The sequence below is a fragment of the Zingiber officinale genome, chromosome 4B (assembly GCF_018446385.1).
Source record: "Zingiber officinale cultivar Zhangliang chromosome 4B, Zo_v1.1, whole genome shotgun sequence".
NCBI lineage: Eukaryota > Viridiplantae > Streptophyta > Magnoliopsida > Zingiberales > Zingiberaceae > Zingiber > Zingiber officinale.
Window position 1 is genome coordinate 24,059,987 of NC_055993.1, and position 11,928 is coordinate 24,071,914.

At 42.6% G+C, this 11,928-nt stretch overlaps 1 long non-coding RNA gene across 1 annotated transcript; it reads left to right on the forward strand.

The window, feature by feature from the left end:
- The first annotated feature begins 8,768 nt into the window (after positions 1 to 8,768).
- LOC121974868 lies at positions 8,769 to 11,423 on the forward strand. Its single transcript, XR_006110130.1, has 4 exons — positions 8,769 to 9,132; positions 9,207 to 9,308; positions 9,836 to 9,900; positions 11,201 to 11,423. It is a non-coding gene; the product is annotated as an uncharacterized LOC121974868 (long non-coding RNA).
- The last annotated feature ends 505 nt before the right edge of the window (positions 11,424 to 11,928 follow it).

Here is an 11,928-nt window from a genome sequence, read left to right on the forward strand (position 1 = left end):
GTTACTTTTGCTTGAGCTTAGAGATGATCTATTTAATTCATATATAGTCTCAACTCTTGATATCTACTTTGTTGTGATTACATGTGTAGAGTAGGTCTTGTAGGGATTGTCAGGTTGTTGGTATTACCATACTGATTAGGTATATGATGTGGATTGTACGTAGGTTGGTTTGCGTGATAGGAGTCATCATGTTAACTATACATTTGCATGTCGTATATACACACGTATTTGTTATGTACTTTTGGAGGAGTTGTGTTGATTAAAGGTTTGTCATATATACACGTGTCTGATGTGTTTTTACTGAAGGATACATGTTGATTGTACATGTGAGGTTGTGTACGTATGTCTAGGGGGATTATTGGAGATATTTGGTTGATTATACATGTGTGGTTGGGTACATGTATTGGGTAGGATATGTGGAGGTATCATGACGATTATATTCATGTTGTGGGGTACTTATGTGGATTTAGAGTTTGCATGGATGATGACGGTGTCTGTATCATGATTATATATATATCATGTTCATCATTCATTGCATGTTATCGACTATTATCTCCCTTAGGTGAGAGAGTCGTCAGTTGTTTTGATTTAGCGCCGCACACTCGGGCACTCATGGGTAGTGGTAGCTGGAGCAGTTGCTGCTTGTCCTGTCGTGCCACTCGGCCATGAGGTTTGTGAGATCCGGCGTCGTGAGCAGTCAGGGACCCTGATGCTATGTAGTTAGCTAGCTACTAGCGGATTGTCCGCCTCGGCCACTTTATATTGGGCTGGAGGGTAGTACAGTATTCACAGACCCAATTCTCTCGGCCATACAGGGGTCGTGGTGTCTAGAGAGGTGGCGGGGGTGACCATGGACTATGCATACACATTTTTACATATGATGCGCGGTGCATCTTTGGAGATGGTTTTGCATACATGCCTAGTAGATACTAGATGCATGTGATTGTGGTTGTTGCACTTGTTTGAGATATGCTTGTTGCATATGGTTGTCATGCTGCATACATGTCATTTATTTTACATGTATATGCAGTTGTTTTTATATTGCACAGGTGTCATGAGTGGGTTTGTTGCAGATCTGGTGAGTTTACTGATCATTGTACCAGGTGTCATTTTCAGATTGGTTATGTGTTTATCATTTTGTCAGTTGTAGTATGTGTAATTTTTTTATGTCAGTTATGATCGTTATACCATGTGAGATAGACTAGTACTGGTAGTTGTGTTCATTGGATATGTTAATATGATTATGTTCTTTATTCCCTACTGTATACTTTGATCTCCATGTTTATTTATGAACCATACACTATCCTGTCTATTACCCGCTGAGTTACCTATACTCACCACCGCATATATGTATCTTTATGTTTTCAAGTAGATGGTTGGAGTGTCGCTCAGAGTATCCTGTTTGCCGGGTCCTACGTCACATCCGAAAATCACTTCGGGTTTCGCTTATGCTTTATTTGTATTTGGTATTTGTTGTATTTGGTGTTGTTGTATTCATGTTGTTGTGGTTGTTGTATAAAGCCTAGCCAGCTAGCAGTGTGTTGATTATGTTGTATTGAGCTTTCCGTTATTGTTTTTCCGCTGTGTTGGTTTTTAATGTTGCCGAGTGGGTTGTTCGTTGTATATATATAACTGCGTGGTTGTTGTTATATTTGTCCAGCTATATAGGCTGAGATTATGAACTACATGGTTGTGTATATATTCCAACCGCATGTGGCTGATGTATATTTTGTGTGTATATATGCTTTGGATTGCCACTGATACAGGGGAGATGCTGCCGGATTTTTGTCTGGCAGAGACTCCTCTAGGGGCATGAAAATTTAGTGGTATTAGAGCAGGTTTAAGATGCCTATTGTTCGTGTTTTGGGATTTCGTGTTTCAATTTTCTTGATGTATCTACACTCCAACCTAGAGTGTAGATACAGATCTGGTGAGTTTATTTATCATTGTACCAGGTGTCATTTCCAGATTGGGTATGTGTTTATCATTTTTTCAGTTGTAGTATGCGTAATTTTTGTATGTCAGTTATGATCGGTATACCATGTGAGATAGACTGGTACTGGTAGTTGTGTTCATTGGATATGTTAGTATGATCATGTTCTTTATTCTACTGAGACTGTATACTTTGATCTCCATGTTTATTTATAGACCATGCACTATCTTGTCTATTACCCGCTGAGTTACCTATACTCACCACCACATATATGTATCTTTATGTTTTCAAGTAGATGGTTGGAGTGTCGCTCGGAGTATCCTATCTATCGGGTCCTACGTCACATCCGAAGATCGCTTCGGGTTTGGTTTATGCTTTATTTGTATTTGGTATTTGTTGTATTTGGTGTTGTTGTTGTATTCGTGTTGTTGTGTTTGTTGTATACAGCCTAGTCGGCTAGCTGTGTGTTGATTGTGTTGTATTAAGATTTCTGTTATTGTTTTTCCGCTATGTTGGTTTTTAATGCAGCCGAGTGGGTTGTTCATTGTATATATTTAACTGCGTGGTTGTTGTTATATTTGTCCAACCGTGTAGGCTGAGATTATTAACTGCGTGGTTGTGTATATATTTCAGCCGCGTGTGGCTGATGTATATTTTGTGTGTATATATGCTTTGGATTATCACCGGTACAGGGGAGATGCTGCTGGATTTTTGTCTGGCAGAGATGTAACACCCACGAAATTATAAGATAAGTATATGAGTATTATTTTTCTTTAGAGCATAGAAATAAAAAGAATAAAAGAAAAGGGAAAATAGAAACCAAAATAGAATAAGAAGAGGTGAGGTCAAGGATTGAACCTTGAACCTCCCACAAATAATAGAGATAAATTGATGTCTGATAACCACTAGAATAATGAATAATATATGGATAGAAAGGAATGAAAATTTAGTTAAAGGTGAGAAGAAAATAAAAGAAAACTAAGCAAAAGTGGGCAGAGATGTAATATCTTGGACTTGTATCTGTGATGTACTTCGTGGACTTTTGTATTTGTGGGTTTCTTTTTCGTCTTTCCGTTGTGTTTTTTATATAGCCGTGTGGGCTACATATAAGTTACATGATGGTTTTCATTTCTTTTATCCAGCCGGGTAGGCTGTGAATATTAACTGCGTGGTTGTTGTTATTTTGTGTACATATATTCCAACCGCATGTGGCTGATGTATTTTGCATGTATGTGAGGTTCAGATTGTCACCGGTACAGGGGAGGTGCTGCCGAAATTTTTCTGGAGAGACTCCTTTGGGGCGTGACAATTTTTGGTATCAGAGCCAGGTTTGTGAGACCTATCTTTCGTGTTTTGGGATTTATGAGTTTTATGAGATTTTACGAATTTTACGAAGTCTACGAGACTTACGTGGTTTATATTTGGAATTCGTATTTTTCCTCGATATGACTTTCCGGATATGGGGACCAGGCAGCGGCAAGATATCTCCGAGCAATAGGATGTAAGTTACTTTACTATTATATTATAATCCTATAGCCTTACCTTGTTGTTGGTATCAGGAATGAAGCGTAGAGAGACAACCCCTAGTCAGTGACGTGGTCCAGGACGACCACGGAAGCGACCTACCGAGTCAATGGAGTCTGAGCCAGTGGAGCAGGATGCGGATTCTTTCAGGGATCCTACAGAGGTTGAGATTGATAGTCGGGGATAGACCCCCCAGGTTCCTATGAGAGATCCGGGTTTCCAGCCTCAGGCGGTTTCCCCTATATTACCACCAGTGGTCCCTACCCCTGCTGCTACTCCTTGGGTGAGGGATAGAGCTCGTATCCCTCAATTAGCTCGGTCGGTAAAGGACCGATTTACCTTATTCCATGGAGTTCCCGACCCGACTGTTGCTCGTTCTTGGTTGGGAAATGTGGAGGATACTTTCGAGTATTTATCGTGTACCGAAGAAGAAAAGGCTGAATTAGCTGCGTACCACCTAAGAGATTAGGCTGTTACGTGGTGGAAGATGCAGAAGACACTTTTTGGAGACCAGAGTATCACCTGGACTTTATTCCGAGATGCATTCGAGAGATAGTATTTCCCAGCTCCTTATCGTATGGCCCGTCGACAGGAATTCTTACAACTAAAGCAGGGTAATCGGTCGGTGATGGAGTATGATGCAGAATTTAATCGATTAGCTGAGTATTGCCCACATCTTGTGGCCCAGGAGAGCGATCGGTTAGATCAGTTCACTCAGGGCCTTGCCGCTTATATCTGTATCAGGATGTCTGGCTTTACTCCTATTACTTACCGGGAGGCGTTAGATAGAGCTTTGATGATTGAGATGACACACCAACAAGTTTCCCAGGAACGGGGAAAAGAGAAACAAAAGGCTCAAGGTGCAACTTCAAATCAGAAGTCACAGAATTGGGGTCAGAAAAGACGAACTAAAGGGCATAGATCACAGACTACTTCAGGAGAGCCTCATCGATTTCCGAAGACAGCATGATCATCAGCTGATTCCTCTCGTCCCTCCCATCAGTACTGGAAGGATCAATCTAGTGGACTTGTATGTTTTCAGTGTGGTGTTGATGGTCACTCTAAGACCAATTGTCCACTGGGTCAAAAGGTATGCTACTATTGCAAGCTTCCGGGGCATGTGAGCCGCGATTGCACTCTGAAAGCACAGATGGAAGCTGCCAAGGTTGTTGCGCAAGGGAGTCATAGTAGTCAGACTCGACGACAGAAGGGATCGCAGAAGGCACAGGGTAGTCCACATCAGCAGCATATACCATATTCTCAGGCACAAGTATACCATATTCAGAGTCAGCAGTACCCAGTAGTACCATTGACTATGCAGTATTCTACCGCGGTTCCGTCACATCAGACGCATCAGGCGCACCCGTATTTGCCAGCGCCACCTAGCTCTTGTCCCGTGATACAGCCTCCGCAGTATGCTTCTACTCACCAGCCGCAGCAGTATGCTACCACTCACCAGCCTTAGCAGTTCACTACTACTCCACCAGCATAGTTGCAGACCACTACTGGAGTATTGCCATCGTGCCCGGAAGTAGGACGAGTTTATGCTGTTACTCGCGAGGAGGCACAGCGGGCCGAGGGATCGGTCTTTCGGGGTATGATTACTGTTTATTCTTTTCCTGCTGAATTATTGATAGATACTGGTAGTTCTCATTCTTTCATTTCTCAGGTATTTCTGAGTAAGATTTGTAGGTTACCGGTTCGTCGGACTCATATATTAGCGGTATCTTTACCCTCAGGAGAGATATTAAATATCAGTCAGGAGATTAGAGATTGTCCATTGGATTTCGAGGGTCAAACCCTTATGGTGGACTTGCAGGTTCTAGATATGCTAGAATTTGACATCATTTTGGGTATGGACTAGTTGGCCAGATATCATGCTACTGTTGATTGCAGCGCGAGAGTAGTTACATTTAGACCTCCGGGTCTACCATCCTGGGTATTCATAGGTACTAAGAATGAGGGGATTTCTGTCATCTCAGCAATGCAAGCTCAGAGATTATTATCTCAAGGATGCCAGGGGTATTTGTTATCTATGATTAAGATTGATCAGGATCATACCCCACAGTTTTCTAACATTCCTATAGTTCGGGAGTACCCTGACGTATTTCCAGAAGAATTACCCGGCTTGCCCCCAAAGAGGCAAGTGGAGTTCACGATTGAGTTGATTCCGGGGACAGCACCGGTATCAAAGGCTCCGTACCGCATGGCACCTAAAGAATTGGAGGAGCTAAAAGTACAATTACAAGAGCTGCTGGATAGAGGGTTTATCCATCCTAGTGTGTCTCCATGGGGAGCTCCGGTACTCTTTGTGAAAAAGAAGGATGGATTGATGAGATTATGCATCGACTATCGGCAGCTGAATGCAGTGACTATTAAGAACAAATATCCACTGCCACGTATAGAGGATCTGTTTGATCAGCTCAAGAATACTTGTGTGTATTCAAAGATTGATCTGCGCTCTAGCTATCATCAGCTCAGTGTGAGAGATTCAGATATACAGAAGACAGCCTTCCGTACTCGATATGGACACTATGAGTTCTTGGTAATGCCATTTGGGCTTACCAATGCTCCAGCAGTTTTCATGGATTTGATGAATAGGGTATTTCTTGAGTTCTTGGATCAGTTCGTGATTGTATTCATCGACGACATTTTGATATATTCTCGATCCGAAGAAGAGCATGGGCGACATCTTCGTATCGTATTGGAGATGCTCCAACGAGAACGTCTCTATGCAAAATTCAGCAAATGTGCATTCTGGTTATCTTCTGTGGGTTTTCTGGGACATGTTGTTTCTAGCAGTGGTATATCAGTGGACCCACAAAAGATAGAAGTCGTTACCAGTTGGGAGCAACCAAAGTCTGTACAGGAGATTCGTAGCTTTCTTGGTCTGGCCGGGTATTACCGCAGATTTGTTGAGGGCTTCTCTAGCATAGCTCTGCTGTTGACTCAGTTGACCAGGAAAGGGGTGAAGTTTTGCTGGACAGAGTCTTGCGAGACGAGTTTTCAGGAACTTAAGCGAAGACTCATTTCTGCACCTATACTAGTACTTCCTTCTGGAGATGATGGCTTCGTACTTTATACAGATGCATCATTACAAGGGTTAGGCGCAGTACTCATGCAGCATGGACGGGTAGTTTCTTATGCCTCACGTCAGTTGAAAGAGCATGAGAAGAATTATCCAGTGCATGACCTGGAGTTAGCAGCTATTATATATGCGCTGAAAATCTGGAGACATCATCTATACGGGATCACCTTCGAGATATTCACGGATCATAAGAGTCTTAAGTATCTATCTACTCAGAAAGAATTGAACTTAAGACAGAGAAGGTGGATAGAATTCTTGAAGGACTATGACTGTACGATCAACTACCACCCAGGGAAAGCCAACGTGGTAGCTGATGCGTTAAGTAGAAAATCCCGAGGAGTCCTTGCCTGTCACCGAGTGATGGTTACAGAACTGGTACAGAAATTTTCTGAGTTGGGATTAGTAGAGCAGGGTCAGACTGAGCGGGGTATTCTGCTATCTATGGTTGCCCAGTCACCCATCGTAGAGAGGATTAAAGAAGCCCAGGCTACAAATCAGCATCTGCAGTTTTTATGTAGCAGAATTATTCCAAGACAGCAGACAGGGTTTTCTTGCGATGGAAAGGGGATTCTGTATTTCCAGGGGAGATTGTGTGTTCCGGAATCACCTTCCCTGAAGGAAGACCTACTTCAGGAGGCACACCAGTCCAGATTTGCGATTCATCCTGGTGGTACACGCATGTATAGAGATTTGAGGCGTTCATATTGGTGGACTGGCATGAAGAAAGACATTGCAGATTTTGTTGCATGATGTCTGGTATGTCAGCAAGTAAAGGCTGAACATCAGAGACCCGCTGGTTTACTCCAGAAGATACAGATACCGGAATGGAAATGGGAGCACATCACCATGGATTTCGTCGTGGGACTGCCCAGAACCTAGCGAGCACATGATACGATTTGGGTGATCATTGATCGATTGACCAAATCTGCTCATTTCCTTCCGATCTGTAGGATAGAGTCATTGGATCGATTGGCAAAATTGTATTGTAGAGAGATTATCAGGCTTTATGGGGTACCTCTCAGTATTATTTCGGATAGAGATCCACGGTTTACTTCACGTTTTTGGCAGAGTCTACAGCAGGCTATGGGTACAGAGTTACGTTTTAGTACGGCTTTCCATCCTCAGATAGACGGTCAGTTGGAGCGTACCATACAGACACTAGAGGACCTGTTGAGATCATGTGTCATAGACTTCAGAGGTAGTTGGGAGGATCATATGCATTTATTAGAATTTGTCTACAACAACAGTTATCATTCAGCGATACAGATGGCACCGTATGAGGCGTTGTATGGCCGAGCATGTAGATCGCCGACCTTATGGATAGAAGTTGGGGAAACACAGATTTTGGGGCCACAGAGTCTTCAGCATGATGCGGAGATGGTTTGTACTATCAGGCGTAGATTGTCGGAAGCTCAGGACAGATAGAAGAGTTATGCAGACCGGAGACTGAGACCTTTAGAGTTTTCTGTTGGTGATCATGTATTCTTACGAGTATCCCCTACGAAAGGTGTAAAAAGGTTTGGGTTGAAGGGTAAGTTGGCGCCTCGCTACATTGGACCCTTCCAGATTCTCGAGAGGATAGGTGTGGTGGCGTATCGACTGGCGCTACCACCATCACTTACTGGGGTGCATGATGTATTCCATGTATCTATGTTGAGGAGATACGTACCGCACCCTTCGCATATTCTCACAGATGTATCAGTTGTTGTTCAGCTGGATATATCTTACGAGGAGATTCCAGTTTGGATTTTGGACCGCAAAGAGCGCCGGTTGCGGAACAAGACAATTCGACTGGTCAAGGTCGGATGGCGGCATCACTCAGATGAAGAAGCCACCTGGGAGTTGGAAGATAAGATGCGAGCCAGTTACCCACACCTATTTACTGAAGGTGAGTAAAGTTTATTTCAGTAACTAGAACGAGTTTATCTACTACTTCTTGCTATTAGTTAGTAGTGGGAAATTTGGGGACCAAATTTTTATTAGTGGGGGAGAATGTAAGATATGCGAATTTACTTTAGGATTATCGTAGAACAACCTTATGAAAAATTTAGGAAATTATAGAAATTTTTCTGAATTTTTCCGGAGGTCGTATGACTAGTTTTGCGGGGATAGGAGTGGAGGTATGTTTAAATTATGTGGGTGAAAGGTTAATTGAGGAGTTAGTTAGGGTTTAATTTCGTTAATCCTATTAATAGGGCTTTCCTCACCCAAATCCTTAAACCCGACCTGACTTTTCCTCCCTCTTTCTCTATCGCGCGAGCTCCCAAACGCCGACGCCTGCCTCGACGATCGGCTGCCTTCTTCTTCCATTCTCGCGGAGGCTCCGGCGAGGAGGGATCTCGGAGTGTTGAGAGGGAGGAGATCCTATTCTTTCCCCTGACCTTCCCTTCTTCCCTGATCTCGGCGAACCGCGGCGACGGAGCCTCGATCTAGGGATTTCGCCTGCTGACGGAAGGGAATCGAGGGCACCGGCGTTGGATCTGGCCAGCGTCGACCGATTGAGTGAGGTAAGAACCATTGTCTTCTTCCCGATCTCTTCTCTGTTCGTCGGCCAGCATGGATCGTGCCCTAGCCGTGAGTCTTGGAGGTAAGCGGTTGATTTTGGTCATGACTTCGAGCTTTTGATTTTCCTTTATAGTGTTGATTCCGATGGTTTCTCAGAGAAGCAGAAGTTTGTGTTGTGAATCCAGCCACCACAGCTCTATTGGGGATTACTCTTCTTTATCGGATCTGTGATTGTCTTCAGCGATTAAAGAAGAAGAGGTAATGAGGTCGATCTGTTGTTGTTGTTAACAGATAGTTTTGATGACTTCTTGCTGTTCTTCCTTCTTGTTCTGGTTGGTGAAGATATAATAGAGAGTCTTCTGTGTAGGGGATTGATGCATTGTTTAAATCATATTCTCTCGATTGATCAGTGTATCCAATAGATTGTTAACTCTGGAATCCCTATAGTTCTGGATATGGATCACTAGCAGAAGCAACCGGATTTGGTGGGTTTAGGTGTTAGACGTCTTCTTTATGTGCTGTCTCAGTGGAACTATTGTGGATTGTGTGGATCGATATTGGTTTACAGTGGTAAGTGTTACTATGTTGGATAATTAAAGGTTATAAATGTAGATTAACCTAAATCTGAAGTCAAGTTCATAATGTTGAGGTAAGCTTTTCGTTAGGTGATAATGGAAAGGAGTAGTAATTACAGCTAACTATTATTTTAGAATTGGTTATTTATTCATAGGTGATTCATTTATGTGTAGTATATGTATATTACATGAACTGTATATGTGACACAGGATCTTGATCTAGCCGAGCAGCGTGACGTGGGGTGGTTCTGTTGATACGAGTTATCTTGAGGCGGGTATTCTTTCCTTAACTTCTACTTAGTTCTTTGAACTTTAAAGCATGGTTATATTTGGATAATTAGGTTGCATTCCTTAAATCTGATTATTGGTTGCTTTCCTGCTTGTCACTTTTGCTTGATCTTCTGATATGATCTAGTCTGATTCGTTACAGTCTCTATCCTTGTTATCTGGAACTCTATTGTATATACACATGTAGAGTGTTAGTGTGTTATAGGGATGTCTGTAGATTGGATATATGTTGACTACACCGGTCGATGTTGTGATCAGTATTGTGTTGTGGACATGATATGATTGACATTTCATTTGTATTGTTGGTGTGGGTAGCTATGTCTGGTAGGATGGTTAGAGGTGTTTATGCGGTTGGGGTGGCTGCATTGATGGTGATAGGGTTTTCGTATCCTGATTATCTGTATCATGTTCATCATTTATTGCATGCTGACGACTGTTATCTCCCTTGTGGTGAGAGGGAGTCGTGAGTCATATCTAGCGCCACACACTCGACCACTTATGGGTAGTGGTAGTTGGAGCAGTTGCCGCTGTCCTATCCTGTTCACTAGGCCGCTCAGTATGTACTCTGTCCACCTCGATCATTCTTGAGTAGTGAGTCTGGAGGGTTCAGTAGTCAGGGGGCTCATGATGTGGGCAGTCAGGGACCCTGATGCTGTGTAGTTAGATAACTACTTAGCGTACCGAATGCCTCAGTCGCTCTATAGCGGTTACGTACGTTGAGGTTAGTATGGTTTGTCACGGACCCAAGCCTCTCGGCCATACAGGGGTCGTGGTGTCTGGAGAGGTGGCGGGGGTGACCATGGAGCATGCATGCACTTTTGCATATGATGCACGGTGTATCTGTGAGGATATTTTCGCATACATGCCTACTAGATATTAGTTGCATGTGATTGTGTATTGTTGCATTTGTCTGAGCTATGGATGCTGCATATGGATGCCATGCCGCATACATGTCATTTACTTTACATATATTTGCAGTCGTATATGTATTGCACAGGTGTCAGGAGTATGTTGTTGACTTGGTGAGTTTACGGATCATGATATCATGGTATTGATTCTTTTCGGGTATGTACATTTATGTTATGTGCATTTATTATGTCAGGTTCATTCATATACCGTTATTGTATTTAGTTAGATGTATTATACTTCGGACATCATAACTCTATTTTTATTTACAGAGACTGTATTCCTTTGATTCCTACCTCATTATGTAGACCATGCTTTATTCTGTTTATATCCGCTGAGTTCTTTGTACTCACCACCCCGTCTGTACTATGTTGGTTTCAGGCAGTAGGTAGATGATATGGAGATGCTTGGAGTATGTTGCTGGTCGGTCCCCCTTCCCACGTTATATCCGAGGACTCTTATCGGTTTTGTTTCTTTTTCCTACACTTCGTCTTTGTTGGATTTAGAGTTGTGAAAACGGACTATGTTTGATACGTGTATCTTGGACTTGTATCTGTGATGTACTTCGTGGACTTTGTATTTGTGGGGTTCTTTTTCGTCTTTCCATTGTGTTTTTGATATAGCCGTGTGGGTTACATATTAGTTACATGATGGTTTTCATTTCTTTTATCCAGCCGGGTAGGCAGTGAATATTAACTGCGTGGTTGTTGTTATTTTGTGTACATATATTCCAGCCGCATGTGGCTGATGTATTTTGCATGTATGTGAGGTTCAGATTGTCACCGGTACAGGGGAGGTGTTGCCAAAAGTTTTCGGGAGAGACTCCTTTGGGGCGTGACAACTAGAATAATGAATAATATATGGATAGAAAGGAATGAAAATTTAGTTAAAGGTGAGAAGAAAATAAAAGAAAACTAAGCAAAAGAGCAAGAGAAAACCAAGTGGTTTACCTCCTCTTCCTCTTGGTTAAGAGAAGAAGCAAGCAAAAGATAAATTGCCTACTTCCCTCCCTCTCTCTATTTTCGTGGGAATTAAAGGAATGAGGGAAAAGAGGAGTTAAGGGAATGAATGAAGACATGTTTCATTTGCAAAGGAATAAATTGATTGGG